A 19,726-nucleotide genomic window follows, 5' to 3' on the forward strand; every position below is an offset into this window, starting at 1 on the left:
CCTAAATTTGTATTTTCCTGTGAGTGCTGGTTCTCATCTTCTGTCATGGACTTCTCCTGTGCTACGTGTATTCAGAAAAGAGCACATTAAAATAAAAGGTAGTACTTGCAGGAAGAAGGGGAGAAGGAAGGGGAGCATTGCAGAGTCCCCTCAGCAACGCACCAACATGAGGAAAAAGCATTTGGCCTGCAAGGGAGGAGCAGGCCGAAGGATGGGAATATGGATTATTTACAAGGCCCTGTAAAGACAGGAAAACATGGAGCCCATCTGCAGGGAAGAGGGCTGATAGGAATGGAAAACAGCAGAGATGGGTTTCCTATCCCAGAGGAGCAATCAAGGGCAGTAGCTTTTTGAGCCATGAGTCTTTTATTCAGTGACCATGTTAAAGAAAAAAGGGAGGAGAGGGAGAAGCATACCGCCATGATTCCTTATTTTTAAGCCATTTAGTCCTTTAGTATCCGCTGTCTTCTCTTGCCCTTTCTTTTTAATAATAACTGAATATGATGAAAGTATATTTCAATATATTGAAATATTTTGAAATGAAGAGTGGAAGTATTTTGCTTAGCAGTCTAAATGGAATATTTTGAGTTCCCTGGAAAGAAGTCCCATTTTTACTGCCTGAGTGATTACTGAATTTGTCCAGGGTTCACAAATATTTTTACAGAATTGATTGATACTATAGATAATGAACTATTCCTGGGAAATAAAATCTATGTGTTATTAATGCTTTTAATACTTGATGCCCTATGGGCACCAAGTATGTCGTGGAAGATAAATAAAATTTAAATAGATTATTTATGCAATAAAAAAATTGTATCTCAGTACCATGATGTATGGCATATATTTCACTCCAGAGGAGGGTTCGTATATCATACATGTCACATAGAGCTCTGCTCATGAATTGTTTTTTTTGTTGTTGCTTTTTTTTTTTTTTTTTAATGCAGCACGCATGCAGTACATGATAAAGGACACAATCCAACTTACAGTTGACATATTAAAGCACTGCTGTGTATAGAGATTATTTATGAAAGAAATATTATACAATCATAATTTTTCAGCAGGGCCTAGTTTCATTCTTTATTTTGAGGCAGAAGAATGGTAAATAAGGTAGAATCTTGATGAAAGAGCTAAGAATTACATTTTCAAAAATTTCCTCCCTGTAGTTTTATCTATTCAGGTGTTCATACTGGTATTAAATCTTTCTATTCAGAGCTGGTGGGTGCTTAGCTCATCTTAAGAAAGATGGAGTGAGGCTTGACCTCTTTTGCAGCTCATGTCCACAAGTCGTTAGCGGATCATCCTATACTGTGCTGTATGATTTATTTGAGAGGCTATGAATTGCCACTACACTTTGGTGTCCACTGCTAAGGCGCAATGTGGTCATCTTGTATTGGGAGGAGCACTCGAAGGTTACTGGTACCTGACTACACCACCCAAGCCTGTATTTGTACACAGCTACAGTGTTTGCACAATTTCATCTATGGAGTCAGAAGTATATGCTCAGTAGCACTGCTGTCCATGGATGTTAAATTATGCCTTGAAGAAAAAGAATTATAATATACACACTAACATAAACCTTAGTCATGTAAGCACTGGCTAATACCCACCTTCTCTTCCTTTGGAAAGTGTATTTTAAAGCTTTAAAGATCATACCTGATACTTGGAACTGAACAAACTGAACTGAACTGCCCTAGGGGATTGCATGGTTTGTCCAAGCTTTGAATGCTTTGGAAACCTAAATTTACCCACAAAGATGGGAGCTTTATTTGCATGCATTTTTCATTTAGTCTCAAACTGTCAGGAAGGTATATGTACACAAAGTGTTGCAGAGATCTCTGTTAAATCATTTATAGGTGAAGTTGTCAACTTTACATACTTAATTGCACACAAGTAAATGCCAGTGGACAAAATCAAGAAATACTTTTGCAAAAGAAAAAAAGCATGGAGTAGTAACTGTGCGCATATTTATAGAATTGATAAGTATTTATTTTGACTATTACTTTTATTATTTTGCCACAATACATGAAAAAGTACAAAAACATTCTTACTTTGTGGTTTCCTAGTGACAACTGAGGAAACAGTGATTAATTAGTTTAAAATATTTTTTGCCACCTTCAAGTGGCAATCGGCAATCTTACTTCATACATATTTTATAAATATAAAGATTATCATAAGTTAACTGTATAGTCTCCTTCTAGTAAATATAAACAAACTTTCTATATTGAAATCCTGGCTGTTTTATCGTCACTGGGAGGACTGCCAAGACTTCAGTAGGGTGAGGATTTCATCCCTAGTCACACAACTGCAAAGAAAGAATAGGCTTCATGATACCATGAATCACTATCCCATATCAAATATGATGTTAAATTTAGGTATGCTTTTAACACCGTGCTATTCAGTTCTAAATCTGCTATTGTTAAAGTAACCACTCTGAGATAGGTCAAAACTATGATAAAATGGGTGAATCAAAAGTTGAATCCTGACTTTGCTTTAAAATAAATCAGGATGTTCATCAAAACAGTATGCAAATAATTTGATAAATGTTTACAAAGAGATAAAATAAAACCAAAATAAGTTTTTTATTTTTGTTTTTTTTTTTCAATTTTTGTGTCATTTTGTTTATTTTTATTTATTAATTTGTAGTGAAAAAGTGATTTGTATTTTTTGCCTTAGGGCAGGAGGCAGAAAACTGCATCTAAAATTTCCCATTTATTTCTAAATAATACAGTACTGTATAGAAAAGTCATAAAAAGAGAGACTGCAAATTGAATTCCAATAACTCTATCCTGTGAAAAACAAAAACTCCATCTAGTAAATGGGAAAGCATTATTGACAATTATATGCAAATTACCAGTCTTTTGGCAGACTCTTCAAAACTATTATCTTATGGCAACTCTGTAAATTACGCAGCTATGCCAGTAAAGTCGGATTGTTCATTATACTTTATTGATACATTTACGTTCTTCCATTTTATTGGAATATTTTCTATGGGTCTTATGAGACTTTCTTGTTTGCTTATTTTTGCAGCTACATTGCTCTTGCTTTTTGTACTTACCCTCATCATTAGAGTCAAAACTTCTTGTAAAGTCACAAGGCCAGAAGTCAATGGGTAGAAGGACCGTCACCATTCAGCATTGGTTACATCCTGAAAGGCCACCAGATAATGCAGGCAAAAATGTCATTTTGTTATCATCAGTCTTCACTGGAGTGCTGTATGTATACTCCCTTTTCAAACCATGTTCATTCCTCATCTCAGGTCACACATTCCTCTATTCCCTCAAGTCCTGTGGGCTACGTTTCTTCCCGAGCTAATACATTTTCCATTGCTGCTATGCTACAGAGTGCGCTCTCTCTCTCTATTACAGCTTATATTTAATAAACGAGGAACAGGCACACTGTTTATGTTTATTCATAACAAGTTTAGATGTTACTTTTGAAGATAAAGAAACAAGTTTGATGATACACAATATCAGCTACACGCTCTGCACTGATAGCAAACTTTAGCAATCAAGGAAAGATAAAAAGGTTTTGGAGAATTTAATCACGTACTTCAAAGTAGGCTTAAGAACATATATTTCAGAAATTGAGATAAAATATGAATGTTTAATTTATCTTCTTTCTTTTTTTACCATGAGCGTTTCTGATTCTCTTGCTAATAACCTCATTGCTTCTGTCAGCCAACACCTCTTACTTTTTTGTTCATTGTTGTTAGAGGTATTTTTTTCTTTCCCAAAGTAACTTTTGTTGAAGAAGGGATCTCGTAATTAGCTTTTAGTTCTCCAAAGGATGTGACTGATACTTTCACTTGTGTAGAGGGCATGCATTTTTTTGGGATGTCTTTATGTATTTCACACAGTTGTTGGAAGGGAGAAAATTGATGTAAAAATAAACTGTCTATGAACAATGACACAAGCTGAGGTTCATCTTCAGTAAAAGAACTCCATTTCTGGAGTAACCTCTGACAGTATCTCTGTGTGATGCCAAAGATACTCATGATCTAGTGTTCCTTTTTGTCTGATTAATGTATTAATGTGAGAAAGACATTTCTCTACTATGACCTGAATTAACTGCAAACTCATTTGGGGAATGTTTCTAACCAAATAAGAAGCACCACCTTGAGTAATACTTTGGGTTCTGGTAGTAAGGACATTATTCTAGCAGAACTCAAAACTTACCTGTTCCCATTTTCAGGAAATCACAGACTAATTATGGCCCTGAAATCAGGAGCAGCATTCACTGTTTGGGGAATGAATGTGCTTCCCCAAATTGTATCTGCTAGCCTCCATGTCTCATGTGACATGGTGTGGTTGGAGAAGAGCAGCTCTCTCCATCCTTCTTCATGTCCTTCGGCTAATCTTAGAAGTAAAAAAGTCTGGATGATGGGCAGCTGTCACAGAAAGAAATGCAATTTTTGGCAAGACTTAAATTCATATTCTTTCTACAAGTCCTGCTGAAATGAAATTCTGGTACATTTTGATGATATTGTCAAAGGTCTCTTTCTCATTCTATTCTGTAGCTATAAAAGTGTCAAACTGAGAGTAAGACATGTCCTGTGTCTGCGTATTTCAGAATCCCACAACTCTTTCTCCAGCCCAAGGACTGGTAGCAGCCTCTACCTGGTCACACACAACGACTGATTGTCTCGGGGACAAATTTTGAAGAAACCTATTTAATTTGATTTCTTTTGTTTAGTTTTTCTCTCTACTGGTTCTATAAGGTGATCATGGTAGGAAAAAAAAAAAAAAGGGGGGATTAGGCGTCGGAGACAAACAGTGCTGACAGTCCGGTTGCTGGTTCATGTAGAAAGCTGTTAGCTTACAATGAGGGACGCTACAGACATAAGAGACCTTCCAGACACTATAAATTACCACAGGTTTATGGGAACAAGGGTGCTACATCTACTATTTTAGGTCCTGAAATCTTGAGACTTGCCAGAGCAGAGCCTTTCTGTTACTAATTAGCATGTTGAATGACTTGGTCAGATGTGTGCCTCAGCTAAAATGAAGGGAATTTAGGAACCAAGGAAAGGAAATTACCCCTTATAGCCTGTACTTTCTTAAGTGTTCAGAACTGATGGAAAAGTAAGAGGAAATATCCCAGATCCGTGCAGTATACATTTCATTCACTGCTTTCCAAGGGCAGAGGAAGAAGTCGGGCCTAGCACTGTGCCCTGGAAGCTGAGGACCAAGATCCTTGAGGAAGTCTGAGGGCAGGGCCTGCTGGCTGGCAATGCTGGCTGATCAGGATGAAAGGTTCATGGGGAGGAGATGAGAATCGTCTGAAAGTTCATTATGGTTTAACATTACTGTTTAGCATCCAGCCTGTGGACAGTTTAATGTATTCATGGTATTTCCTTCCATGTTAGCAGGTGTAAGTCAGTTAAACACTAATATCCCAAGTGACTGAAGGAGTGAGACCATGTAAGGGACATCAGTCTAAAGGTCAACCTTAGGAACTTTAAATTCAAGCAGAATTTTAAAAACAGAAGGCTTAGTAATTGTAGCAGTTTGGTATATATTATGTCTGAAGAGCAGGTCTGCGATTTCGGCATATTAGTACTGCTAAGTGACCTCCTGCTGGCTTTTGGATCTGCGTAATGCCAGCTCTTCAGTATATCTGGCTTCCTTCCTAACACTGCCTCATTATACTTGCCGAAAAGGAAAACACACTCCTAGAAGCTACCTACAAGGTGGTTTGGCTTAGCGTTTCTGTTTTTTCCACTTTTTAACATTTTCCTTTCTCTTCTGTTCTTCTCCCAGCAGCAGAATGCACAGGCTCCCGTGAGAATTCCCCCTGGCTACAGTTCATTTACAGCTGATTTTAGAGACAGTACAATAAGAGCACTTTGAATCAGAGCGTGTCTGCTACCTGTCTGGCTGAAACAAGAAAGTGCATAAATCCAGGTATTAAAATAAATAGAAGAAGAACCAGTTGTTTTACGAAAGCTCTAGAACCTTAAAACCTTTGTTTGTTTTGTATTTTACTTGATTATCTGAACCTCTTCTCACTTTCCTAGCAAACAACTGCAAAGAGAAGTGCAAACAGACAAAAGGGAACAGCAAAGAGGATTTTAAAAATGCATACAATTACAAAGGAGTTTAGACAGAGAAAATCCTTCCCTTTGGCTTCTTTGTTTAAAATGAATTGCTGCAAATATTGTACTATGTAACTAGTGGCTTACCTAGTGCTAACTGCACACAGTGTTTGCAAGAGGTGTGAGGCAAGTAGGTTAGATTCATAGTTTTAGTTTGTTGCAGTTATGTATGTGGCATCCTTAGTCCTTTATTGTGTTTCATTTCCGTGAGAGACCAATGGCAGTAGAAGAACCAAAAAATGTGACTTGAAAAACCTGGAAATGGCTGTTTTCCCTAGTCCCATTCCAAGATGATGTGGTCTTTGTAGCACATGGAATGCTGTCTGATTAGAAGAAAAAGCCAAATAATTTGACACAACAAAGCAGTGCACAACTTCAGCTTGCTAACAATGACTTAGTAGCTTGCCTGTCTTTCCAGAATCTGACAAGTGCCTGAGGAAAGCAAACAACTCGTATTGTGAGAGGGAAGGAAGGAGTATTAAATGTGGATGATTTTGGAGAGGAAAAAAAGCCTTTGCATAGCAAATGAAAATAGAAATGCAAATCAGCTCCAAATACTTAACATATCTGATAAACAATTGTATAAAAATAGAAAGTGAAGACAATAAAGACCTTCATACATTCTGTATTTATATTCACTGTCAGCATAGCTGTACTTCATTTAGGAATGTGCCTGTGTACACTGCTGGACACAAGCATGTATTTTCACTGGGCAGGTAGACCTTTCCGTGGCACATACAAGCATCAATTCCCAAATGTCTGGATTCAAAGTGACAATGTTTAAAATCATATCATGCTAACTGAAATTATGCGCGAAGGCTAAAATATTGCTCAGCATTTCCTGAAGCACAACAGAAAAGGTATATCATGGAGAAGGTATAACATGAAGGACGTGGAGGGGACAGGGAAGAACATTGTCTAAGCTTATTGCATTGCTCAGTGGTGTCAGACTGCACAGATCATTTGTTTGAGCTGTTTGTGCCTGATCTACTTAATGGCTGTTTTCTGATAGCTATATTTCAGCTATTCCACAGTCTAGAAAAGCATCTCATGCTGTCATCTCTGCAGATTCTGACTCCAGAGAATTTTATATAATGTGACTTATAAAGAAGTGTGACAAAAGCAAAGAATACAGAATCTGCTGGTCTTAAGGTAGTTGACACCTTTTTTAGGATTTTTTATTTTTAAGACTTTTTAAGAAGGGATGCATTGCTCCAGTGTGAAGGGTCTCTACTTCAGTAGAATAACTAACCCAGAGGTCAGTTACATGATTTTTTCTATTGTGTTGTAACACGTAATTTTTTGTAAGTACAGGTACCTTCTTATCTGCGTTATGTCCATGTCCCTTATGGTGCTGTTATTGTTTTAGAATACTCTGTAGAAACAGAAGCAGTAATATGAAGCGTGACTTGTGTTTCCATTTCCAGGCAATGACATTGCAAGTGTTAAAATTTCAGCTTAACCTGTTGTGCAAACAGGTGTCATAACAACACATACATACCTCTTCAACCATGGTCTGCCTAAGGAAAAAACAATCCAAAGGGAAATCTGAAAATAAGGTTTAGCATGAGATCAGATCATTTTAAACATTTCTGTTTTGCAAGGATATGTTATTTATAATTACAAAGTTCTCCAGCCTTCTTAAAGTCCAGTCACTGAGCATGACCTGATGGCAATGAATTCCCTGGGTGTGTGGCAGCTGCAAAATAAAAATCAATGTTAAAAACTCAGATCAGCCTTCTAGTTCAATATCATTAGCTAAGATAAAATGGTTTCTCTTGAGAAGGTATAATACAAACTCTCCTTATTTCAGTAGGATGGTTATGGGATTATTTCTCATACAGGAAAAATATCTAGTAAATGCTAAACTTAGTATTTTTTTTCCTTTTAATAAAGTGTGTTTTATAACTACTTACACCTTTAGGGCTTACTGCTTTCATCAATCAGGATATCAAGTAATGACGTTAAACATTAATAAGACACATAAAACCAGATAATTTTCTTTCAGATAGCAGGATTATAGCACAGAAATGCTGTGGCTACCGTTTGCTCCCCTGTTGCAGATGGAGGAGATGGATTATAAACTTAGACTGCTATTTCTCCATTGGCTTTCTCATTTGTGCCCCAAGCCAACCTGAACAAGGTGTTCAAGGCTGTCTTCAAGGAATTACGCTCTGCTGTGTCCAATGGCTACACAGTGTTTGCAAAAGCTCCCAGTACCATGCCTCTCAGTTTACATAACAGAGCCATGATATTTCTGTGGAAATGGGAGCTCTGTATCTGAGGGAAAATGGACAAAAAAAAATTCACAAAGGGTTGGTGTTACAGTAGGGGACTGGACTCAAAGGCAATAGGTTTGTGTTCTTGTTTTTTTTTCTTGAAATTTTGGTGAAAAATGAAAATCTAATTCTTCCTCTCTGAACACAAGCACAGCAGTCCTGAAGAGCTTCTGTCATGCCTGCAAGCTGCTGGGCAGTGCTCCAGCTGTGCTTGCTGCTCCCACCGTGCTTTGCCTCTCTCTGCAAACTCTGGCCTTGAATTTCCATCTAGTTTCTGTGACACCTCCCTCAAAGCACTATTGTTTTTCTTACTGAAAGGCGCTACATGATGGGTTATCCTGATATCCTCATTTTTTCATGTGTAAACAATAGCTTTATGGAAGTCCTCATTTTCAAGGGATGGGACTTGGTTTGAGAGTTTTTTTCCTCTCAGAAACCTCATTCTTCCTCTTTTTCTTTTGACAGCCTATTTCTCTCACCTTGGCTAAATCATCTATACAGATAGTAATTCATATTCCAGTTGTCAGTAGGGTGGGGTATTTTATGTTTCCCTAGTGTAGGTTAGGAATAAGTAAATCCATGTTCTTCCAAGCTGAAATTATCATTTATTATAGTCTGTTATGATGTATTTCATTCTCTGTATAGTCAAGAATATAAAACCAGCACTTTGTCTCCCAAACTTCCTTGTGATTTTTACAGTTTTTCTTCTCTTTTTCTTTCTTTTTAATCCATCTAATTCCAATGTACCTTGCCTATGTCCTGCCCAACTTGCAACAAATATCCAACCAGTAGCCAGCTGAGCAGCCCACTTTATGCTTTTAGTTAGGGAGAGAGGAGTCACCTCCAGGATGTCTCTTTCTCAGTCCAGAAAGAAGAGTATCACAGATTTATTCTCAGAATCTTCAGAGCACGGTGCAGGAGAGGAGACGTGGCAGGTGACTGCTGGTTTGGGATGTCTACAGAGAAAATACGCTTCAGATAGCTAGAGTGAACTCTAAAGTTGAAAGGTCAGGAGCTGAGATAAATAATTGCAAAATTAAAACCTTAGCTTTTTCCACAAGTCTATTGTCATCTATTTCTGTAGGTTGTTGAACTTTAAAATATACCTTGCAGAGGAAATCTAGTACTTTTTTCACACTTAAAAACCAAGAAACAGCTCCCATATTACTTTCTGACTGTAGGTGGTATCTTCTAGAAGTCAATGTACAGGTCAGAATCTCCCTCAGTGTAGCTTTAAATGTCTAGTGACATATGTCTGGACTGACTAAAGAGGCCTTACATTGTCAGTTAAGTTACTTTTATTGCCTAAGTGTTACTTTGTCTGATCCTGATATGAATTTGGAAACTTAGGTAAAGGAAGTTTACTGATAATTTGCTGTTTTATATTGTAATTAGTGGTGTTTCTCAAGCTATCAGTCTGTGCTTTCCTTGGACATGTCTTCAAAGTAGATGGTCCTATTTCCATAATTCAGCAGCTCCTAACTCCTTCTCATGACATTCTTCTCCATTTATTTCTAATGATTTCTTACAAGTTATCAGAGACCAGTGATAAACCTAGAGCACAGTGTACTAATGGCTTGCGTTAGTGAAATTTGTCAAAGTTGTGGCACCTGGTATAGTTTTCACAAATTGTTCCGTCATCGTAATAGTAGTAATTCAGACATTTGCTAAAAATCAGACTTCCCATTTTGAAAGTTGGATGCTAAGGAACAGCTAGCCTTTCAGGGCAAACATTCAACTTGTATAAGTAGACAAGCTTCATTTTTAATAGCACAGTCTGTCGTGCCTTGGTCATGAATCTGAGTTAAAGCCATGCACCAGGAATAGACCAGGAATACAGCAAAATTTAAGCAATCTGAAAATCATGTATCTCTTCTGGCCATGTTGGTTTCTTGTGCATTTTTTTTTTTCCTCTCAGATAGCATGCTGAGGTATTCCAGAGGCTTCTGTAAATGTCAGAAGTTTATGTCATAGTGTTTAGCACTCCGTAAAGCCTTGCACAGCTTCAGTGTTCACGTGGTACTTCCTTATTATGCAAAGTCAGTTAGAAATTTCCTACATGAAGTAGCAGCAGTTCTCCCAGGTAAAAATAAATATAGTTATGCCACTTCAAATGTTCATCAAGGCAGTGTTTTTTCGTTTGTTTTTGTTTTGTCATTTTTTGTCTTTTTTCCCCCCATTATTTAGACATTATTTTGCGCTTATTAGTTCTGATAGCAGCTTTTCCACTTGAAATAACGTGGCTTGTAAAGTTAAAATCAATTACAGTACAGTATCCCTTATGGATATCCTGAAGGAAATAGGCTGTACTTGGCACTGCAGGTCTCATTTCCAACTTGGAAGGCTACAATACAAATTCAGTACATGCAGGCATTAAGAATTAACACAAGGTATAAAATCTCACTGATTACGTTCATAAAATGTTAGTCATGGAGCACCTGACTCCTAGAGTTCTGCTAGCACAGTAAACTCAGGATACAATGAGAAATGTCTCAGAGGGACTTATTTTGGAAACCTTGGATGAAGCTGTATGACCTTGGACAGTCCAGATTTTTGATGAACCTTAGGAATGTCCTATTTCTGGGCACTCATATTATATACATATATATATATATATGTATTTTTCACATTAAGTTGCTGCTTTATTAAGAAGCTGCCAATACAGTCTGCACTGAAAGAAAAAGATGATTCTGAGTTGTTATGCATTGCTTTTCTGTAATTGCGATGGCCCAATTCAATGGCAGCCCTTACCTGCCAGGGTCAGAATGGAACTGGATCAGCCCATGGCATTCTTTTATGTGGGGCAAAACTGTGTGTATGGCAAGCAGTATTGCTGCTGCCCCCTAAGTATCACTGCATCAGGTATCGCTGTGAGAAGGGACTTAGTAATAAACTCCACTCTCTTAATGAGAAATTTGCTCACGCCTAAGGTTAAGGCACAGATTGTTAAGGAATTACAGTATTAAACATAATTTTGAGAGGCCTTCTTTCTTCCTAAAAATTAAACAATTTTAAAGTATTCATTTATTTTCAGAAATAAAGTGGGAATCTACTTTTTCTCTCTCTCTTCCCCCCCTTGCTCTCTTTGGCCTCAAATATTATGAGATTCATAAAATCTCAGATGATTTCATTGATTTTGACCAGGTTGTAAAGGTTACAAGTTAAAAGTGGGATCAAAAAAAAGCTGGATTTTTTTTTTTTTTGGATAAAAACGCTTAATCTTTTTCATGTTTAAATTTATTAAAAGATGATTTTAGCTTAATATAGCATAACTATGCTTCAAAATTACGTTAATCTTACATGACTCATCTTGTGTGGGCACAAGGTACATTATAAAGCATGTGCAAAAGCATTGTCTTCATATGCTGATCAGCTTTTGGAAGGAAAGGGAGAATTTTTGAATGCACAGCTCCAGTAATTCCTTTGCTTTCACCCTGGAAGTCAGCACTGATTCTTCTGTAGATATATTCCTTTTGGTAAAGCAAGACATAGGTAACAGCATATAATAGCCACAAGCACAAAGAAATCTCAAATTCCCATATTTACCCTCCAATGATATCCAGAAATCTTCACTGATAACAGTGCATTACTGAAGTGCAGCGCAATATTTTTAAAATAGTCAGCAATGACCAGAGTATCAAACTGTTCTGGTTTAAGGACATGCAAAAGCAGTGAAATAGAGGGAAGACATTTTTCTTATTTCTGGTACTTCTCTAAGAAAGGTTGTTGTTTTTATCAAGTGGAAAAATGCCAGGTTCATCCAGTATTCCCGAAAGCATTAGTCCAGTCTATTGCATATTTGGAGAGTCAGTGCAGTTCAGGCACAACAAATTATAAAGCTTCGTATAAAGCTATCCAGTCCCTAAAGATCCTCATTTGGCACTTGTGCTTTGAGCAGTCCACGGAGGCAATAGACTTGGAGAAATTTAAGGTGTTTACAAACTGTATAGCAGCCACTACAGCATTTTCTGGAATACTGCTTATTCTGTTTGGCTAACTTTTCCATACCTAACTGTGGCAGGGCAGCCTGCTGCTGCCATGAATCAAGTTGACAAACAAGGAAAAACAAGGTCTTTCTCTGCCTTTTTTCTTGTTTGTTTATGTGTGTTTTATGCAGCACCATTTTTGCTAAAACTCTTTCTTTGCTCTCCTAGCATAACAAATAACCCCCACTTCCACCCAGGTTGCCTTCGACTGTGCAAGACAACTTGCCTTCGTTTACCATAAAAAGGCCAGGTGGTCACCAGAATAATGATGTCTGTATGTATTTGAATTTGAGACATTTCATAAAGAAAATCATTCATGGCATTCTAGTGCTCAGGATATGACCAGTTAAGCTTCATTTTTGTCTTCAGGAGGAATATTTTGCCAGTAGTTTTTGCTGTGTAAAAGCTAGGATCACTGCCCACTGAACCCCAAAACATGAACTGAAATCTTGCCACTTGAAAAAGACATTTTATGTTTTGTTTCCAAAGAAACCAATTTTAATCACCTATGAAAAAATATTAGAGAGGAGTTTACAACCCAGCTATTAAACTTCTCAGATAAAAGTCCCCATTTTTGGATATGCCACAATGAAGATATATGTGATATATATCTGACATGCTAACATGAAACTTTAGTTAACATCTTGAATAAAACCAGGCAGGATGTGGCATGGTTTAATAGTACCTCAGTATGCATCAGGGTGCATATTTCGTGTCTTTGGAGAATTTGCCTGACAGTTGTAAGTGCATATGAAAGCTGAGGCTGCTGTGTCTTCATTGCCAGTCTTAAGTTAACAAGATTATGCTAAAAGGAAGTTGAGGCTGATGCTTTCATTTCACTATCATTCTGCCATGCAAACGAGCTTTTTCTGTCTCTCTGACTGCATATGATGGAGTGGTTTCATTTTGTTTTAAAAAAAGCGGAAAAAAGTCCCTGAATCGGAGAAAAGCCTTCCAGCCTGATGTTTAGGTCATAGTTCTCCAGTGGCTATGTAATTATTTATAACATGTGGAACAGTTTCAACAGCAGAGAGTGGGAGCTTTAAAAAAATAATCAAACAGGCTTACTCCAAAATATCTCTTCTGGTAGTTTTTATGGGAATTATCAAAGGAAATATGACATAAGGGGGTTGAATTCTCTCAGATAAAGGCAGGAATAAAGTCTGCATCACACAAGTTCTGGGTAATTGCAGTGATCACTGGACCGTGGATTTGTTATATGGCGGTGTCACGTAATTCTTGGTTAATCTGTTCTTCAGAATCATTAGTCATGTAAAATTACTTGCATTGGATTTGTAAATAACTTCTGGATGACCAGTACTTTATTTCCTGCAAACATTGTATTCATTAGGGAATGCACAGCTCTGGTTTCCATATCACAAGAATTTGATTTTCTAGCAACCAACAATAATTTGAAATGCTTTGTGGGTACTAATTCTTTTGTGTATGCGTTGCTGGCTATATAAATAAACCTTTTTTTTTGTTGTTGTTGTTTTTTTGTTGTTGTTGTTTGTTTGTTTGTTTGTTTTTTACAAGAAACATGACACTTCCAAATATTTATCTGATGATTACATAAATCACTTTATATGTAATTAAAAAGTTTTCCGTTTGATGGAGGCCCACAGAAATATGAAATCATTTTATTTATCTTTGAGACTTTGCCACTAAGTTAAAAACAAAGTGTCCTGTTTGTATGAAAGTTGCAGCTCTTTTAATGACTCTAGAAATTGGGGGTATAAATTAACCCTCCACGGTGACTTTACCAGTCATAATAGAACATGTAATAGATTCAAAGTCTGATTTTGCATAAGCTTTTTTTTAGACAAAGAGAAGATTTACATAACAGAATCCTTCATTACATCATCATCAACATTATTATGATTACTATTATTAATATTGTTGGTATCACATCAAATTAATGCTCTGTTTTACTTTCCCCTAGCTGGAATCAGCCTTCGTTCCTTCTGGCAAATTTTATATGTACGTTTACTTTTTTGTGTGTGTATGTGCTAAGAATGGAGGAATAAAGGAAAGTTTGGCTTTCATCTCCATAATTAACACTTGCACGAAGCATAAAATGTGAAAATTAGAAACGAGGATGCAGTCGAGGGGGGAGCTTGAACCTGCCTGATCTTTCCTGGTTTGAAGCCACGTAACAGATCAGCCATCAGTTGTGTGCCAGAAATGTCGGTCAGTCGGAGGCTGCTGAGCAGAAGGATGCAGCCCCTCCTTGCCCCTCGGAAGCAGTAGCGAGAAGGAGAAGGAAGAGCTGCTTTGTTCCTGCAGGCCCTGCTTCCCAGAGAGTTGTATGAGCTGTGTTTTGTAAACTTCTTCTGCCAGGGCTAGAGGGAAGCAGGAATGAGGTGTGGGCTCAAATGAAGCTGCCAGGTGCTCCAGCAGCCTCTCTGAAGTGTAAGGCCCCAGCGTTTGCACCCTGGTTCTGCCTCACAGCTTCTGTCCACAAACAGGAAAGAAGCTGAAGGGCTGAAAATAGATGGGGAAAAATAAGGCTTTGCTTACCATGAGTTTCCCTTGTAGCCTGTGTTTACTTTCAGAAGCATAGAATAAAACTACTGAATTGGAAACCAGATTTGCTTTTGAATAGGGATGTGACCATTCTGTAAAGCTCAGATTGTAAACAACATAAGACTGGGTAGTGAGGTGAGTGATCCAGAATTGAGTTGTCTGAGGTAATGATGTGTAGGATTTCAAAAAAGGATCTTAAATATCTATGGACTTTCTTGGTCTAACAAAAGCTTTAGAGTGCAGAGCTGCCCCAAAAAAAGAGCAGAAGTCAGTGCTCTGTTGTAGGCTCCAGACTTGCCAGTGCAAGCTGGAGAAAGGAGGGGTCTGAGCAACGCAGTATCCTAATCTAGTTTGCTCCTAATCTGAGCAAACAGTCTCCCTGTATTTCAACATCAGTCCTAAGTGCTGGACAGTTTTTCTTGCTCTTGTTTGAGACAGCTGTGGCCAATGCTGGCAGGCTCTTGGGCATCCTCTAGCAGATGCTACAGAGACCAGATGCTGCTCACCTCCTCCGGGGCTTTGGGTAGGTGCTGACCACCCCCAGATGAAATGCTACTGGTAGAGACCTGAGTTCAGTGCCACCCTGCTCTGGGACTAGGTAGTCCCCTGCAAAGCTCTAAGCCATCCCTTTCCATTTGGCATTCATGGCTCAGCTACCTTGACATGGAAAACTGAGTGGAGAGAGGCAGCCATGCAAAGCAGTAAAGCATAACTGGCAAATCCGTGGGCTCTTTTAGGACTAGCCAGCATTTTCTGAGAATTGCACGCTGCTCCTCAGGCGCATCTTTGGTTATATCCCATTTCAAGCTTCCAAATCCTGGCATGGATCTTGACTGAGTTTCTATGTTAAGAGCTGGAATATTCTGTGAGAATACAAATCCAGAACTGTAGCAGAGAAAAATGAGAATGGTTAGGAGACAGCAAACTGCTTTTCTTTAAGAAGATGTGAAAGCTGTGGAACTGACCCTGAGTAGAGCCTGAGACTATCCAGGCTGATAATATAATTGTGGCTGTTTCTAAATCTGCACACAAGAAATGTTGTGGACACGCCTGTAGAGTCTATAGTTAGTCATTCTGTTCTGCTCCAGGGGTGAGCTCTGGTGTCCCTGCAAGGCTTTGCTCTTGGAAACCTAAGCCTGCTCTGAGTTAAGTTGCTTTGCCTTCTCTTTCCATCCCTGCCATATTTATTTTACAGCTTAGGACTGGCCAGAAGGGACTGCTATTTTACTTGTGGTCTCTTGATTTTGGTGCACCTGGAGAGTAATACATAGAAAATATTTAACTGGCATGCTGTGTATATTGATTAGAGTTTGCCAAAATTATTCAGGCTTGTCTTGCAATGGCAATATATTGACAAAAATGCTATGTAGGCTTGATGAGTGTAGAGTGTGAAAGTTGATAAAGTTTTTTTTTTTTTCCTCTCTGAATGCACTACTTTCATTATTTGTTCTGCACACATAAAAGATGGACAGGATTAAACTACAGTGTTTTATTGGTCAGATAAGATTGGTTCTTATTGGTCAGATAAGAAAGCTAACAATTGTGATAAATCAAAAAAAAAAAAAGAAAACACCAACCCTTTTCATTGTTTTCTGTTAGAAATGTACTTTAATACCCTTGATTAAGATGTATGTTATAATTTCTAATTGGTGTGGAAGAAGAAGAATAGGTTTGTGGGGGCTAAGATAAGTCCCTTGATGAGAACTACAGGGAACAGATGACAGTAATGATGTACGTGGGTAATAAGTGAATATGAATCTCCCACACATCTATGAGAACAAAGAAACAAACAAACAATTCAAACAATACCATAAACAAAAGCATACATTTTAAAGCAGAGTTTTTAAAATGTTTTTACCACCACTTAAATTTACTTCTAATGCAATTAGTGTCAGACATAGAATTTAACATTAACGTGTGAGCATGCATGAATTCATCTAGATACATATGAATGCATATAAAGTATATTTAGTACTGGAGCACGGGTAGCACAGTGATGTCATCATGCAAAGAGATGTTCACACTGTATAATTACCATATGACAAACACATACATTGGGCTTATAAAGCATCTTCAATCAGAGCTATGCCATGCTGCATAGTATGTAATTTTAACTAGAAGTGTTCCAGCTGTTGCCAGTACTGCTGGCAAGTTTGTCTCTAAGCATACTCCCAGCAGTAAAGAAACTTGATTTAAAGCTGCTCCTCTGGTCTAAATTTTGAAGAATCCAGGATCTTATCCCTGGTGTTTTTTCTGGGTTGTGCAAGACCAGCTCTTTAAAAGTATTAATCACAGAATCACAGAACTGTAGGGGTTAGAAGGGACTTCGAAAGATCATCGGGTCCAATCCCCCTGCCAAGGCAGGTTCCTTAGAGCAGGCTGCCCAGGTAGGCATCCAGACAGGCCTTGAATATCTCCGGAGAAGGAGACTCCACAACCTCCCTAGGCAGCCTGTTCCAATGCTCCGTCACCCTCACTGTGAAGAAGTTCTTTCTCCCTGGCTTTCTTGTACCGGGGAGCCTAGAACTGGACGCAGTACTCCAGGTGAGGCCTGACCAGGGCAGAGTAGAGGGGGAGATCACCTCCCTTGACCTCTTGGCCACGCTCCTTTTAATGCACGCCAGGATCCCATTAGCCCTCTTGGCCACAAGGGCACAGTGCTGGCTCATGGTCAACCTGTCGTCCACCAGGACCCCAGGTCCTTTTCGTCAGAGCTCCTCTCCAGCAGGTCGTCCCCAGCCTGTACTGATACTTCGGGTTGTTCCTTCCCAGGTGCAGGACTCTACACTTGCTCTTATTAAATCATAAAATTATAAATTAATGCACCTAAAAATTTGAGATTGCCCCAGTGATGTTTCCAAAAACACTTTCCAATTTTCTGGCATTGATACTGCTTGAATAACTTTAAAAATAAATGTCTGGTAGTGATCATATCTGAGGAATAAAGCAAAAAAAAGCCTGTATTGGTTAAAAAAAAAATAAAAAATGTGGCAATACTTTCTGGGGAATATATATATATATATATTCCCCAGAAAGTATATATATAAAGGATATATATATATATATATAAAGGATATATATATATATATTATCCTATCAAAATAGAGGTCCTGGACCTGTTAGTTCAATGGCAGTGACAGAGACTGACCCTGTGGTAAGAGCGTTCTCTGGGCACATGACAGGTCAGGGTTCATCTTGCAGTCATTTCTGTGAAAGGAAAGATTGTCAAAGCTAAGACCATCCAATAGCTTCATAGCTGACAACATGAGAGTCTGAAATCCAAGAGTCTTATCTGCTTTGTTCATAAATCTTATTCTTCTTCAGCTAAATCCCTCAATGATTGGCTTCCAGAAGATGTATTAGAACAAGAAACGTAGAGAGCTACCCACCTGTGTCAAAACTGGTGTAAGTCAACCTCTGTGGGTGTGTGTACCTACAAAGTTATACACATATTCAATTTGGTACTGATACTTTTTGCTAAGAGTCAGAAATTTCAGCCTGCTCTTATCTACTTTCTGACAACCACCAGACTAAGGTATAAAGAATGGTGTGGACCATTGAGACTGATTCTTAGTCTGTCTCTTCCTCTAAGATTTAGTGGTTCCATATTTAATATACACGAATCTGTGTATAGAGGCTGTCACTCTCTTCTTTTTCAGATCACTCAGAAAAACATAGTAAGCATGACATAATACTTTTCAAGATGTCCTCTGGGAGAATTAGGAATATAAGAACTACCATTTCAGTATTTTATAAGACTAAAAATGAAATGCATTTGAAAGTGGAGAATGAAGAATATCAGTGAAAAAGCCCAAGGGCTTATTTATACGCCACAATTATGGAGGAACGTTTCTAAGCATTTTTAAATGGTAATGATCCTCGACAGATCACCTTTTCAACCTGTATTGATAGCAGAAAAATATCTTTTGCTTGCGCCCCCTAAGCACAAAAAGGTTGTGGTGGGTGGGTTTGATAAAAGTAGGAAAGAGGTTCTTTAGTTCTCCACCATCCTGCAAGACAACAAAAGGCTTTTTGTATTGAGCACCAAAAGACCTACAGAAGAATTGGTGGCTCATCAGTATTGTTGAGCACAAAGCTGCAAGTAAGCTTCCCTCTGAAGAGCAGACAGGCTATTAAATAGGCTTATAGTTCTGTGCCACCAGATTCGTGTGACTGAGGTCTGAAAGCAAATCCCCAGGGTTTAGATGAAATCCCTGACGAAGGGCCATGAGGATACCTTCCTATCTTGCTGTCCTGGCTTCGTGTTACTTTTTCATAACCAGAACATGAAAACTGCTGAACTGGGAGCTCATTTTTTAAAGCAAGCTTTGCATACTGCAGTTCATTTAACTGTGATCTAGTGGGATCTGCTGTCAAGAATTCAGGTCAGGTTCCAGGACTCTGAGGGCAAACAGCAAGTATCCTCTCCAACAGCAGTGCTGCTGTAATTTTGACAAGCATGTACTGAAAAGAAGGCAAGAAATATGGGTAAACTGCACAGCCTGAAATTTCCTTCTTAAAAAGAAATGTCTCCAGAAATGCAAGGACACAAGAAGTGCAGTTCATCTTAAGAGAGTTCTTCAAGAGAAATAGAGGCTAAGGCTCTCATTGCCAACTCTAACCACCTATAATTTGGCTCATTCTATTCTCAGTAGAGATAGACATCTCCGAAAAGCAGTTCTTTTAAAAGAAGTAGGTAAATCAATCTCTCTGTCTACCCACCCTGTGCAAAACTGTACCTTTCCTGAAAGTAAGGACAAATTCATGATGGCTTCAGTTAACTCAAGTTTCTTTATGGAGTTTGGAGTCCTTAGTTCAGCCATTGAGCTCCCAGGGGAATA

The sequence above is a fragment of the Anas acuta genome, chromosome 4, assembly GCF_963932015.1.
Source record: "Anas acuta chromosome 4, bAnaAcu1.1, whole genome shotgun sequence".
Classification (NCBI taxonomy): Eukaryota; Metazoa; Chordata; class Aves; order Anseriformes; family Anatidae; genus Anas; species Anas acuta.